General features: G+C 39.0%; 1 pseudogene; it reads right to left on the bottom strand.

The window, feature by feature from the left end:
- Positions 1–14,493, bottom strand: part of LOC138157239 (zinc finger protein 850-like) — a 62,094-nt pseudogene extending 47,601 nt beyond the window's left edge.
- Between the last annotated feature and the right edge of the window lie 400 nt (positions 14,494–14,893).

Raw genomic sequence — 14,893 nt, forward strand, 5'->3', positions numbered from 1 at the left:
TAGTACCATAGTTTTCTATTTGGTTGTGACATTCTTTGGCTTTTAGGATTTGGCAAAATCCAAGAGTTTGGATTAAATTACATTTTCTAAGTAAGGATACTTACAGGAGCTCATGCCAAATGACCTAAGTTTTCTTTATAGGCCAGGGAGGCTTGGAGGAAAACCACTACATGAATAATTTGAAGATTACAAACCCACATAAAAGTTACTTGTAGTGACTCCAGGGCGGTTTGTTTCCTCACTCACCTTTGCTTGAGATTTCTCTCTCTACTATCCAAGGCTCTTGTCCTCGTTCCAACTGGGAAATCACATATGGTTTCGAACCTTGATGCCCTTATGGAAAAACATAGGATTTGGGTATTTGTGCAGGAGACAAAGAACCATCCCATAAAAATCCAAATCCCTTCTTCTTGAGGGTCACTGAAGGGTGAGATCATGGCAATATCAAAGACAGATATCTATTTCAGACTTTACAAAGGGTAGACCTCTCAAATGGAACAAGGCAATAGAATACCCTGTTCCTATACCCCAAAGGGATTAGGACTTTTTGATCACTTAATTCCAAGAATTAATACAAATAAACACTTCAGAATACTTTCCTCCATACCTCCACATATACACACATTTTAATATCTAAGAAAACAAAGATATTCTAATAGGCAGACTTGACCTTGAGTCATAAAAGAAACCTACTCTTACCCAGTGAGACCAGGTTCCTATAGTTCTCCAGCATTACATCCCGATACAGGTATCTCTGATCAGTGTCCAGTTTCCCCCACTCCTCCTGGGTGAAGTCCACAGCTACATCCTTGAATGTCAATGATTCCTAAAATGTCAAACACATTTCAGCTCAACCTGGGCCATCCATTAACAATACTGAAAAGAGTCAGCACCAGAGGGAATAGACAGGGTTATGTGTTCTGATAAAGTTTAAGGATTTGAGAGTTCTAAGTCAACCAAATTATTTCCTAGCATATCCTTATGCTGGTTACCATGTAAAAGACACAAAACACGTAGAAGACATGGTCAATGTCCTTGAAAACATAAGAGTTTTGCCTGGGAGAAAAATATACATAGCACAAAATGGGAGAATAGAACACTATACACACAGTTAACCACTAAACTGTGTGAAACAGATGGTAAGTGCATACAAATCCAGAGATTCACCTAGCTTCAAAGACTTCACGGAAGAATATACTAATGATCAATAACTGCCTGAAACTGCTACTCACTTTGACTAATTTCATGTTTTGGAAAATGTCCAGAAAATACAGGTATATGGTCCCATGCACTACTCTAGGAGTTACGTTCCTGAAAACAAAAATAGAGATGTATCTCCCTAGGGTATATTTGTAAAACATGACAAGAGAACCTCCCAACTCTCAAAATACAGGACTAATATCGATTCTAGTTATTTAAAAAGGTATAAAAATGCTGTTAAAAACCCAGAAGGCTTTTTGCCAAAGATTACAAAGTCTTGGTGAGATACTGAAGATCACTGGGACATAGATGTTTCCATCACTGCTGCCTTTTCAAGGCAAAGGATAACAGAAAGCAGATTTGGGAAGTAAATGGATGCTTAAAAAGAAGGCATCTGGGTATGGAATCTGGATTTCTAGATCACAGTTTAAAAAGCTGAGTGACAGGCTCATAAAACTTCTATAGGAGCTAAAATTGGCTTGGGTTTTTCATGGGCAAAAATTGTTCCCTCTACTCACAAAAACAACTTTTCAAATCGAGTTCCAGCATCTGTTGCCAGTGTTGTTATATGAGATACTATCATCATAATGAATCACCTGTCTTCTCCAGTGCCCTGTCAGACCAATACACTCAATCCAAAAGCACCTGCTTTTTTGGCCGACCCCAATGGGAGAGTATAGGATAACTACTAGCTTTCATCTCCCAAATTCATAAGGACCTAGACCTGATAGGATCTAAACCTTACAGACCATAAAACAAGCTACACCTATTATTCACTGGATGACCAATCAAGGGTTATGTGATTCAGGGACCATTCTCAAGGGACTGGTTAGGCTACCAAAGAGGTTGTATCCTATGTGTATGTCCTTGACAGAAGGAACTCCCCAGGCCTGAATGAGACTTCCCACAGTGAAGAGATGTTCTCTGAGTGACTTAAGTATGCCTATGTAAGAAACTTAATACATTCTAAAAAGAGACAAGAAAGACTTAAGCTCAAGTCCTGTCTCTGACATAGACTAGCAGTGAGACCTTGGGTAAGTCACTTAACTTCTCAGTGTACTAGGCAACCATCTAAGACTATACGTTACAGAGAAGGTGACAATTTTCATTGGTAGGGGGAGTCTCCTCACCTGGAAATTCCCTATACCAATGAAAACAATAGATCTTGCCCCTATCCTTCTCCTTGTCCTCAATATGTTTCCAACCTAGAAGTGTATATAACACAGACAAATATGCAATACTATATCATAGAGCAAACAGGGTGCTTTAGCATGAGAAAAACTATATAATGGCAAGTATGAAATACCATGCAAGACCAAAGAGGAGGGAGCATTCCAGTTGATTATCAGGGGGAATCAATGAAGGCTTCATGGAAGAGGTAGCATTTCATCTGGGTCTTATAAGGAACATTTCAGAAAGCAGAAAATGGAGAATAGTGTAAGGTAGAGCAGACATGTCATTTCTTAAAATAAACAGTAAATTTGGATCTAAAATGTAGATCCTCTTTAATACAATATTAGCAAGACCATAATGTTTATTTTATCAATTTGTGGGCATATCTAGGACAATTAAAAGACAGGAATTCACTCCTGAGCGACTGACTAGATCATGACTAGAAAAACAGAAAACATGCCATATCATAACTAGTTGAAGGAACTGAGGATGTTTAGGTAAAAAAGACTTATAGGGAAGCGGGGTATCTGTCTTCAAGTATTTGACAATCTGTCATTTGGAAAAACAATTAGACTTTTTCTGCTTGGTTTCTGACAAAAGAATTTATAGCAATGGATGGAAGATGTAGAGAATCAGATTTAGTCTTGATATGAGGAAAAAAATAACAGTTAGAACTGTCCAAAAGCAGAACAGGCTGCTTTGGGAGGTAGTGAGTTCGTCATTGTAGGTCTCCAAACAGATGACTTGCCAGAGATACTCTCTTACTGAAGTGTGGGTCGTACTTGATGATCTCAGAGGTGCTTTCCAACAATGAGAATATTTGGAACCTGGGCCTAGATATGAAATTACTTACTTTATCTAGTGTGAAATGATTTACTCTACCTAGGTTACACACTGAATTAGTAGCAGTGTTGGAAAAAGAACTCTGTTCTAACTCTCAGATCAGTGGCTAAGCAAAGACAATGTACGTATTTAATCTGGGGCCCAGAAAGATAATGTGATTAAATTAAAATCAATGAAGAATTATTAAACGTCGATGATGTATATGACATGCTACAAGGGCAAAAATGAAAGAAATCCTTTACTCAAGGAGCTTATATTTAACCAGGGGTGATGCAACATGTAAACACAAAATTTCAATTTCAGTGTGAGAATATTAGGGGAGAAAGCTCCATGTAGGTGGGAGTACTTGGGGTGTGCTTTGTGAAAGATACAATTTGCTGAAAATGACCATTTAAATTACACAGGTCCCAAAAAGACACTATGGTTAAAAGTGTGGACTATGGTTAAAAGCCTGTGGACTGGCATGTGGGTGTACACATAAGCACATACATCTGTGTGTATACAGACTCACAAATTGTAACTATAATTGATAAAAGTTATTTTTTTCTTGTTTAATTACTTCATTGTCACATCAAATATATATTCATAAATGGTCAAATGGGTCAACGTTTCTGGTAGATTTTTAACTTGTCCTTATTAACTTTTATTCCATATCTAGCAGGAAGTGCCGTCATTTCTTCAAGGTCAAATTCTATGCCACCTCCTTATGGAGCCTTTTCCTGTTCCTCTACTCCAATTCGGGTAAATGATCTCTCCTCTGATTTATTTTATTCTCCTTTGTCACCCAATTTCTACCTTTTAGAATGTAAGCTGAGGGCATCCAGGTGACACAGTGGATAGAGTGCTAGGCCTGAAGTTCAGAATACTACTGTTCCTAAGTTCAAATCTGGCCTAAAACACTTACAAGCTGTGTGACCCTGGGCAAGTCACTTAACCCTGTCTGCCTTAGTTCCTCATCTGTAAAACGAGCTAGAGAAGGAAATGGCAAAGTACTCCAGTATCTTTGCTAAGAAAACCGCAAAAGGGGTTCACAAAGGGTCAGACACAACTGAACAAAAACAAAGAGTATAAGCTCCTTGAAAGTAGGCCTTGAATCCTTCCTGTCTTTGTACTGGCCAGCACCTGGTATAATGTCTTATACAGAGAAGGTGCTTAATGTTAAATTAAAACAACCTTTTAAAATTTAATGGCTAATAACTGAAAGAGTTCATAATATTTTGGTATATACACTGCTACTTTCTCAGGGAGCAGCTCAACAATTTAAATGCCTGCCCACAAATAGTATGACAGAACACGTGGCCAATTCAGCCTTTTGCTCCAGCCTTATCTAACCTTGAAAAATGTGACCAATGGTGAACACTCATTTCAGTAGAATGCAATTATCTGACTATGGCTATTAATTTAAATGAAGATGCTCCTACGCCTCTTCAGTTAATTTAGTCCATATAATTACAATTATATGTAAGACAAATGTCTACTACTTGTTTTTTTAATTGGTAATGCTATACATATCCAACTGGAATCTAGTTACTTTAAATGAGAATGGAATGATCATCCATTCTGGGTGTAAAAAGTAGAGTGCCTGGGGTGGCCAGGTGGTGCAGTGAGTAAGAGCGCTTGTACCGGAGTCAGGAGAACCCGGAATCAATATCGGCCTCAGATACTTTATACCCACACACACCAAAAAAAAACTGGCCGTGTAACCTTGCGCAAGTTACTTAGCCCCAATTGCTTTAAAAAGAAAGTAGAATGCCTGGTCAGTACTCTGATAATGGCAAGAACATATAAAAATTAAAGTGCTAAATGAGTATACTATGATGGATAAAACAAAGTAGATAGATTTTAAATAATCAATTGAGTGCATGCTTTGAGAATATTTGTAAGTATTGGTGAGTCATTCTGAAAAGCAATTTGGAACCATGCTAAAAAGAGTTACTTAACTATACCCTTTGACCCAGCTATACCACCATAAGGCCTATACCTCCCAAAGAAATCAAAGAGGAAAAAGTACTATGTCTATAAATATGTTTATCACAGCTTTTTTTTATATAGGCAAAGAAGTAGAAACAAAGTAGGGGCATCAATTCGGGAATGGCTGAACAAAATACACTATTTTAACGTAATGGAATATTACTGGCTGTCAGAAATGATGAAAGAGATGGTTGCAGAGAAGTCTGGGAAGACTTTGTAAACTGATGCTGAATGAACTGAAGAGACACAAAACAATTTATGCTATAACAACATTATTTTTAAAATGACAAGTTTTGAAAGATTTAAAAATTCTGATCAACACAGTGATCAACTTTGACTCAAGAGGACTAATGATGGAAAATGCTACCAACTTCCTACGGGGTGATTAAAATGATACACATTTCTGATGGTCAATATGGGAATGTATTGTTTGACCATGCATATTTGATTGGGAAGAGAAAGAAAAATTATCGAAAAAAATAGCATCCAAAAATATTCACAATTCTGATATAAAACTGTTATTCTATTTTAGTTATTTTGCTTGTTTCCAAAGGCTAATATCACCACAGAGCTCTTTTTGACCTAACATATATTGACAGAATTCATGTCTTGGTACAGTAGTCTGTAGATATAGACTATTCCCAGGAAAAAGGAAGAGAAGTTGAAGAAATTTGGGCAAAAATATAAGATATTAAATCTGCTTTTTGATTTTTAAAACACCATCCTACATCTTAAGAATGTGATACACATATTTCTTATTCCAAAATTGCAAACTGTTCCCACCAAACTCCTATTCACATACCAGTAGAATTTAATTGTCTTACGGGCAAGAACTATATCTTTTTGACTTTGTGTCCTGAGTACACATCACAGGATATGACATGTAGAAGACACTTAATAAATTCTTCTTGAATTGAATCCTACAAGTGTTATATATTTACAAATGAATTTTAAAGCATAATACTTCACTACATAAATATTAAATTCTTGAAAAATCTAGTAACTTCTAATCACCATACAAGAAGTCTAGAAGACTGTTAAGGTTCCTTCCAATTAAAAAAATCATAGCATACTAATTATAAGCTAGGCCAATAATACTGGAAATCTCCAGTGACTAGTTATGTTTTTAAAATCAGTGCAATTGAATAGGAAGGTTTCCATTCATAAGATTATGATCATCACTGGCTTTTGATTGGATACTGATCCATGAAGAATAAAATGAGTAAAATATGAGTTAAGATTCACAGGAAATAGCGTTGGCCCCAGAGTCAGGAGGACCTGGGTTTGGATCCGGCCTCAGACGCTTAACATACACACACACACACACACACACACACACACACACACACACCACACACACGTACACCACCTAGCCGTGTAACCTTACTTAACCCCAATTGCCCTCCAAAAGTCAAAAAAAAAAAAAAAAGATTCACAGGAAATGAAATGAACTATGAAGCCTGTTTTCTCCCAAAGTTATGGAAAAAGATGCTCAATTTTTTTTTTTTGCCTTTTGGAGGGCAAATGGGGTTAAGTAACTTGCCCAAGGTTACACAGCTAGTGTTTTTTTGTGTGGGTGGTAAGTGTCTGAGGCTAGAACCGAACTTGGGTCCTCCTGACTCCAGGGCCAACGCTTTACTCACTGTGCCACCTAGCTGCCCCAAAGATGCTCAATTTTTAATTATAACATGTAAATATAAAATTTGGCTCATGATAAATCTAAATAGCTAAGTACCATAACACTTGGTTTGCTGTGGACAATAAAACCATAAAACTTCAGATTATATATCTATTCTTTCCTAGGAGAAACTGCCTTGGGGATTTTATTTTCTTGTCATAAAAATGTAAATATTAAGTTTCCGGGAAAATACTAATAATCTCCCAACTCAGGTTTCTAGGACAAATCTCAGCAGGCCTTCCCAAACAACTGCAAGAATTCCTGGAACAGGGGGGCAGAGCCAAGATGGCAGAGTAGAAGCAGGAAACTCCATGATTTCCCCCCTCAACCACCTCAAATACCTATAAAATATGACTCTAAACAAATTTTAGAGCTACAGAAAACCCACAAAATGACAGGGAGAAACAAATGTCCCACTGAAGGCAGCCTGGCAGGCTGACAGGAAGGGTTCATCACAGTGCGTTGGGAGCTGAGCGCAGTCCAATGTGAGCTGCGCGCAGTCCAATGTGAGCTGCATGGTTTTAGCGCCAGGGAGACAGCAGTGGCCAAAGCTGACTCCAGGAGAGTGAATCACCAGCACCTGTGGTGGTTTCCAGACTTTTCAAGTCATAAACACCAAAAAGAAAGTAAAAGGTTAGTCAGGAACTCTGTTGGAAAGGAAGGGCACAGTCTGGCCCATGCCCCTGGGGTGAGAGGTGGCAAAGGCACAGCGGCTGCAGCCCCAGGAGCCCATGGCCTACAGATTATTGGGGGACCAAGCGACCATTCAGAGGACAATTGCTCTTCTTTGACCTGCTTGGATCTGGGTTGCTATCTTGGGTGGTGATCCTGAGGTAAGAAATACCAGTTTGCCAGTGTGGTGAGTAGAGAGGGTGCCCTCCTCAGACCTCTGACAACATTTGTGAAAACCCCAGGGACTTGGAACAAAGCTCTTCTCTCTGGAAGCAGAGTTCTACTGTGGCAACAAGCTCAAAAGTCAAGTAATTGACTGGCAATATGAACAAGCAGGGGAAGCACAAACAGACCATAGAATCTTTTTTGGGAACAAAAAGGAGCAAAGCATGGAACAGGAGGAAGACAACGAAGTCAGAACTCCTGCATTAAAAGCTTCCAAGAAAAATATGATCACAGGCCATGGAGGAGCTCAAGAAGGATTCTGAAAATCAAGTAAAAGAAGTGGAAGAAAAACTGGGAAGAGAAATGAGAATGATGCAAGAAAATCATGAAAAAAGAGTCAACATCCTGATTGAAGAAAATAACACCTTAAAAATTAGACTAACTCAAATGGCAAAGGAGGCCCAAAAAGCCAATGAGGAGAAAAATGCCTTAAAAAGCCAAATTTGCCAGATGGAAAAGGAATTTCAAAAACTCACTGAAGAGAATAATTCCTTCAGAATTAGATTGGAGCAAATGGAAGCTAGTGACTTTATGAGAAATCGAGATACTATAAAACAGATCCAAACAAATGAAAAAATATAAGGCAATGTGAAATATCTCATTGGAAAAACCACTGACATGGAAAATTGATCCAGGAGAGACAATTTTAAAATTATTGGGCTGCCTGAAAGCCATGATCAAAAAAGGAAGCTAGAAATCATCCTTCAAGAAATTGTCAAGGAAAACTGCCCTGATATTTTAGAACCAGAGGGCAAAATAGAAATTGAAAGAATTCACAGATCACCTCTTGAAAAAGATCCCAAAAAGAAAACTCCTAGGAATGTTATAGCCAAATTTCAGAGTTCCTAGGTCAAGGAGAAAATATTACAAGAAGAAACAATTCGAGTATTGTGGAAACACAATTAGGATAACACAAGATCTAGCAGCTTCAAGGGCTTGGAATATGATATTCCAGAGGTCAAAGGAGCTAGGATTAAAACCAAGAATCACCTACCCAGCAAAACCGAGTATAATGTTTCAGGGGAAAAGATGGTCATTCAATGAAATAGAGGACATTCAAGCATTCTTGATGGAAAAACCAGAGTTGAATAGAAAATGTGACTTTCAAATACAAGAAGCAAGAGAAGCATGAGAAGGTAAACAGGGAAAAGAAATCATAAGGAACTTATTAAAATTGAACTATTTACATTCCTACATGGAAATATGATCATTGTAACTCATGAGACTTTTCTCAGTATGAGGATAGTTAAAGGGAATATATATGTATACATACATATATGTTTATATAGGAGGGTGTGTGTATGTATAAGTTCTTATATGAGTATGTGTATATATATGTACGTGTATACATAGAGGGCACAGGATGAGTTGAACATGAAGGGATGATATCTAAACAATAAAATTAAGAGGTGAGAGAGGAATATAATGAGAGGAGGTAAGGAGAGATAGAATAGGGTAAATTACCCCATAAAAAAGAGGCAAGAGAAAATTGTTACAATGGAGGGGAAGAACAGAAGACAAAAGGGAATGGGTCAACCTTACTCTCATTGAATTTGGCTTAAGGCGGGAATAACATACATGCTCAATTGGGTATCTTACCCTACAGGAAAGTAGGGGGTAAAGGGATAAGAGGGGGTTTGATAGAAGGGAGGGAGATTAGAAGCACACACTTTTGAAAAGGTGTGAGGTCAAAGGAGAAAATAAAATAAGTGGGAGGCAAGATAGGATAGAGGGAAATATAATCATTCTTTCACAATATATCTACTATGGAAATGTTTTGCATAACTACACATGTATAATCTATATTGAATCACTTCTCCCAGTAGGTGTGGGTGATAAGGGAAGAAGGAAAAGAATCTGGAAATCAAAGTTTTAAAATCAAATGTTAAAAAATAATATATGTGTGTGTGTATTATTATTTTTTACATACAACTGGGAAATAAGATGTATAGGCACTGTTGTATAGAAATCCATCTTGCCATACTTGAAAGTCAGAGGGGGCATGAGGGAGGATATAACAGAGAGCAGACTGGGGAAAGGGGTATTCAGTAGGATAGCTATTTTGGGTTGGGGGGTAGGGGATAGACAGGGAGAAAATTTATAAATCAAAATCTTGTGGAAATGAATGTTGAAAACTAAAAATAGACAAGTTAAACAACAACCTAAATAAATAAAAAGTGATGTCAGAATTCTGACTAAAAAATTTAATGTCCATATGATACTAAAAAAAAAAAAAAGAAGAATTCCTAGAACAAGAGCCGTATTTGAACTTTTTTATATATGAAAACCATTTCATGGAGGACAAGTTTCAATGATTATTTACTTATCATAGTGGGGCCTGGCTTCAAACAGTCAGAGAGTTACAGAATCTCAGAACTGGAAGAGACCTCAAAAACCATCTAATCTCCAAAAAGAAATCCCACCATTCAGTCAAAAACCATTTATTAAATGGCTATTATCATACATTCTTTGCTTGAAAACTTCTAGTGACAGGGAACTCATTATGTCCTGATGCAAGTCAGCTGACTAGCAGATAACTAAATTGTGAGGATTCCTGAAATCAAGTCTAAATTCATTTATATGCAACTTCACCCACTTTTTCCAAGTTTTGCCCTCTGAGAGCAAACAAAACAAATTTAATCCCTTTTCTACCAGACCATCTTTAAAATACCTAAAAAATAATTAAAAGGAAGAGCATTAACCTAGTTAGTGGATAGAGGGCCAAGTCTCAGAGTTAGGAAAAGCCTCATTTCTGATACTTATTTTGTGACCTTGGGCAAATCAACTGACCCCTTTTAGCATCCCAATGGAACTCTCTAACCCTTTATGTTTCATCACCTCGACTTCTCTGAGAGAGAAAGAGGGAAGCACACAAAGAAACCATGAACCCTGATCCAAACTCAAAGTCCTTCATCATCCTAGTCACTCTCCTCTGAATATTCTCCAGCTTATCAAAGTTCTTCCAAAACTAGGTGCCCAGAATGGAACACAACATTCCAGATGAGGTGTGATCAGGGCATTCATATGCAAACACAGAACTATCATTTCCTTCCTGAAAGTTAAGCTTCTCACAGAAGTCTAAGACCTTACTGATTGTGGCTTATGGCCCACTAAAATCCCCAGATCTTTTTGTCTTTGTGGAGTCAATTTCTTAAACACAATCATACAACTTCCCACATATCCCTAATAAAACTGATCTTAGATTCAGGATACTTTGAAGTCTTGTCATTCAATGTGTTAGATACCCCTCTTAGCTTTGCATAATCTGTGAATTTTATTAGGATGTTATCTGTATCTTTATCCAAATCATTAATAAAAATACTAAATACCACAGAGCCAAACATGGGCATTCCACTGAAGACATCTTGTTACACTGACATGGGACCATTCATGATTATTCTTTGTAGTCCACTCAACCAGTTCATATTCATTTAAGAGTAGTTCCTCCTCAATCTAGAAAATTCACATAAAAATTTTTGGCCCTCCCTTGGTGCCAAAGAAGAAATTCTGTATATTTATTGTACTAAAAGATAAAATATGTTGATATTGGGGCAGCTAGGTGGCACAGTAAATAGAGCACTGGCCCTGGAGTCAGGAGCACCTGAGCACAAATCCAGTCTCAGTCAACACACAAAAAACTAGCCTGCGACCTTGGGCAAGTCACTTAACCCCAATTGCCCTATCTTTCCCCTCCAAAAAGAAAAAAAGATGTTGATATCACACAGTAATATACATATATTTTATGCAGTTCTGAGTCTAAACTTTTTCTGTGTTGTCTGCTGGCCTCCATGTGTCATCTGCGACACACAAAACTCTCAAAAAATTCATATTTCTTATGTTGACGATATTTCAAAACCATGATGGAGAAAGTCATGATATGGAAGAGACAACTGTAGTCTAACCCATCTCTCTCCAGATTTTACAAAAAAATAACTTAATTCCTTTTCATAGATAGTTATATTCATCTTTATTACCTAGATCATCATTCTGCCTATGTGGAAACCCTGAAAACATCTCCAGCACTCTTGTCCTTTCTACTAAATCAGTCATTGCTTTTTCAAACACTACTTTCTTTCTTTTCCCCACCTTAGTTCCCTTCTTTCTCCAAACAAGTTATCTCTGCTAACCCCAAGATAAATTTCTTATCTCTTCAAGTTGCCATTCAAAGTCTTCTACAATATGGCCCCATGCTATAGAATAAAAAAACTATTTCCCGCTGTTTCCTAAAATGCACCTTTTATTCCAGCCATACCAGTCTCCTCATTGGATTTCAGGTGAGGACATGTTCACTCCAGTTCCACACCTTGAACCATGATGTTCTCTCTGTCTGGAATGCCTTCTGCCATCTTCTAGCAATATAAATTCTATCAAGTCCAACTGAAATCTCATCTTTTTCAGAAAGTCTTTCTTTCTCATTCTAGCCCCAGTGACCTTTCCCTTTTCTCAACTTTTATGACACTGCCTACACCATATGCTTTGACCTGGTCCTCATATAGTTCCTCACATTTCTTAATTTTTACCTATGTTAAAATTATAGTCATCATTTCATGAGTATATTTTATCTCCTCAGGGAAACGTATGATCCATAGGGAAAAGGATGGTGTTTTCTACTTATTTTGTCTTGTTCACAGTCCCAAACTCAGTATATCAGAACATCCTGCTAAATGGACTGAATGAATATTGGGCAGGGAGAAGAGGGACGCTGAGAACACTCCCAGTCTCCTAAATGAAAATATCTGGGACTCAGTCTCTGGAATGGGCTTTTTGGAAAGAGAAGCTCTAAGAAGAGGAAAGGAAATGTTTCCACTTTGAAACTGGAGAGATGAGCTCTCTTCTTTGTCCTGAAAAGTCAACCTACCTGGGATGTGGTAGTCAGGAGCCCAGAAGACATTCCTTCCCTCTCAGGGCTACCCTCTTGTGAAGGGCAGATTCCTAAAAAGGAAAAGCTAAAAAAAAGAAAAGAATCATTAGGAAAATCCTGCCTTGTTTCCCACATTTACCTGGCAGCAAAGGACAGAGGGATATGCCCCCAGTCCCAAAGTTATGAAGGAAAAGGAAACTCAAAGAGAACCTAGAAGTAACCTCATCCCAGTAATCCCAGATAATACTAACATCTAACATTTATATAGCACTTACTATATGGCAGGACCTGTGTTTAGTGATTTATAATTATTTTATTTGATCCTCATAACAACCCTGGGAGACAGGTTTTATCCCAATTTTACAGATGAAGAAATTGAGGCAAAAAGAAGTTACCTGACTTGCCCAGCATCACTCAGCCAGTAAAGTCTCGGAGGCCAAATCTGAACTCAGGTCTTCCTGATTCCAGGCCCATCCCTCTGTCCACAGCAACATCTGAGTGCCCCAGTTCAGACCAAGGTCTATTAAGTATTGTTCTGTGTCTAAACTCTTATCACACATTCTACATGTTAACAATTACAGCTTCTAGTCCCAACTAAAAACCACCTCCCAAGATAACCAGACCAGCTGAGGTGTCATTCAGATGTTTTTTTTTATACTGCTTACTTGAAAACACCAACTAAATCCAAGCATTTTGATGTATGCTTCTGTTCTAAAATTCACAATCTACTTCATAGCCCCTGCTCATTACAATACTAGAATACCCCCTTACTTTTGACTTTCTCAGAATCATCCTTCCTGTTAACTGAAGAGTAGGAGTGCAGTCAGCCACCCCATTGGCCACCTCACTAAGCAAATTTCCTAGGAGAAAAGGGCATTGCAGGTCACAGAATGTTACACTTTTCTGTACTTATAAGGCAACTGGTCTAGGGCACAAACTCCTCTCTGACCAACTGATTCCTTTGTCCAAACTGTCTAATTCTCACCTGTCTCCTGAAGCATTTGGGTGAGATTTTCCAAGCCTAGTTTTCGGATATTTTACTTTCTCCCCAATCCTGTTTACCCAAGCGGATTGGTCAGGAATCGTTTCTGCACCAGTCACTTCCACGATTTTACTCAACATTTTTGGAAGCCCTGGACAAAGGTCTCAGAGGTCCGGAGGGCGTGCTCCTGGCATGTATTTCTGATTCCCAGAGCCTGGGAGCTCAGTGTGGTTCTCCAGGACCTTCACATGGAGCCGAAATCTCTGCTTCTTCATTAGGAAACCCTTCCTCTGGTACTCAGAACTGGAAACCTGTAGACTCTATTCGTCGCTGCTGTGGACAGAGAGAAAATGATAGTCAGCATACAGAACCTAGCAACCTCAGTCACAGTATGATCCCTTCAAGGCACTTCAGAGAGAGCCAGAAAGCCAGGCATCCAAACGGGCACCTGATGAATTTCATTCATTCAACAAACATTTCGATTCAATTCAATAAACGTTTAATAAGCATCTACTAAATGAAGAGCACCGTGCTATGAGCTGGAGACACAGACAAGGAAATCTTACCCTGGGGGTGCTTATTCTGCTGGAATACGAATATGTAGTGACTCTGATAGTATCTCTGTGTACACACGCAAACACACACTCACTGAGCTCTCCTCTGACACTCACACATTATCTTTCTCGGGGATAGGGAATGGAGGGGATAACAGGTCCCCTCCCCGCCCCATCTCCTCGGCTCGGGTCGGTCCACAGCGAGACAGGAGTGGGCGGCTGGCTCTCTAACATCTGCGACTAAGTCCGATGATTGGCCTGACCTCCAATAACGGAGGGTTCGGCCGAAGAACCAATTATGGCGTCAAGCCTGCGCGCGCATTACCAGACAATGCTCAAAAGTACGCTTGCGCCTAGAGAATCTCCTGGGACTACAACTCCCAGAATGACGCGGGCGGAGCCTCTTCTCTCTCCTACCCACCTTCCCCCTCCCCTCCCCTCCCCTCGGCTCCCACTTCCTTTTTCCCACTTTCCACTTCTCCCTCCGCCCCAATTCCCGATGCCAAGTCGTGGTCGTTTGGGAACACCTTCCCAGCGTCAGCTCGATCTGCCCCCAAGTCTGAGCTCTGCCACTCCAGAAGCTCAGCTCAGCTTTGGGAAGGGACGCAAAGCAATCTCTCTCCAATCACAGGCAGAGGTTAACTTTGCATTTTTCTCCCAACATCAAACAATCCTAGGTTTTCTCCATTACAACAGTGTCTCTGCCCATCTTTCACAGCCGACAAAGGGCGGGG

The sequence above is a fragment of the Petaurus breviceps genome, unplaced genomic scaffold, assembly GCF_028583685.1.
Source record: "Petaurus breviceps papuanus isolate PSGF00001 unplaced genomic scaffold, PetGlider_PUasm1.0 171, whole genome shotgun sequence".
Lineage (NCBI taxonomy): Eukaryota > Metazoa > Chordata > Mammalia > Diprotodontia > Petauridae > Petaurus > Petaurus breviceps.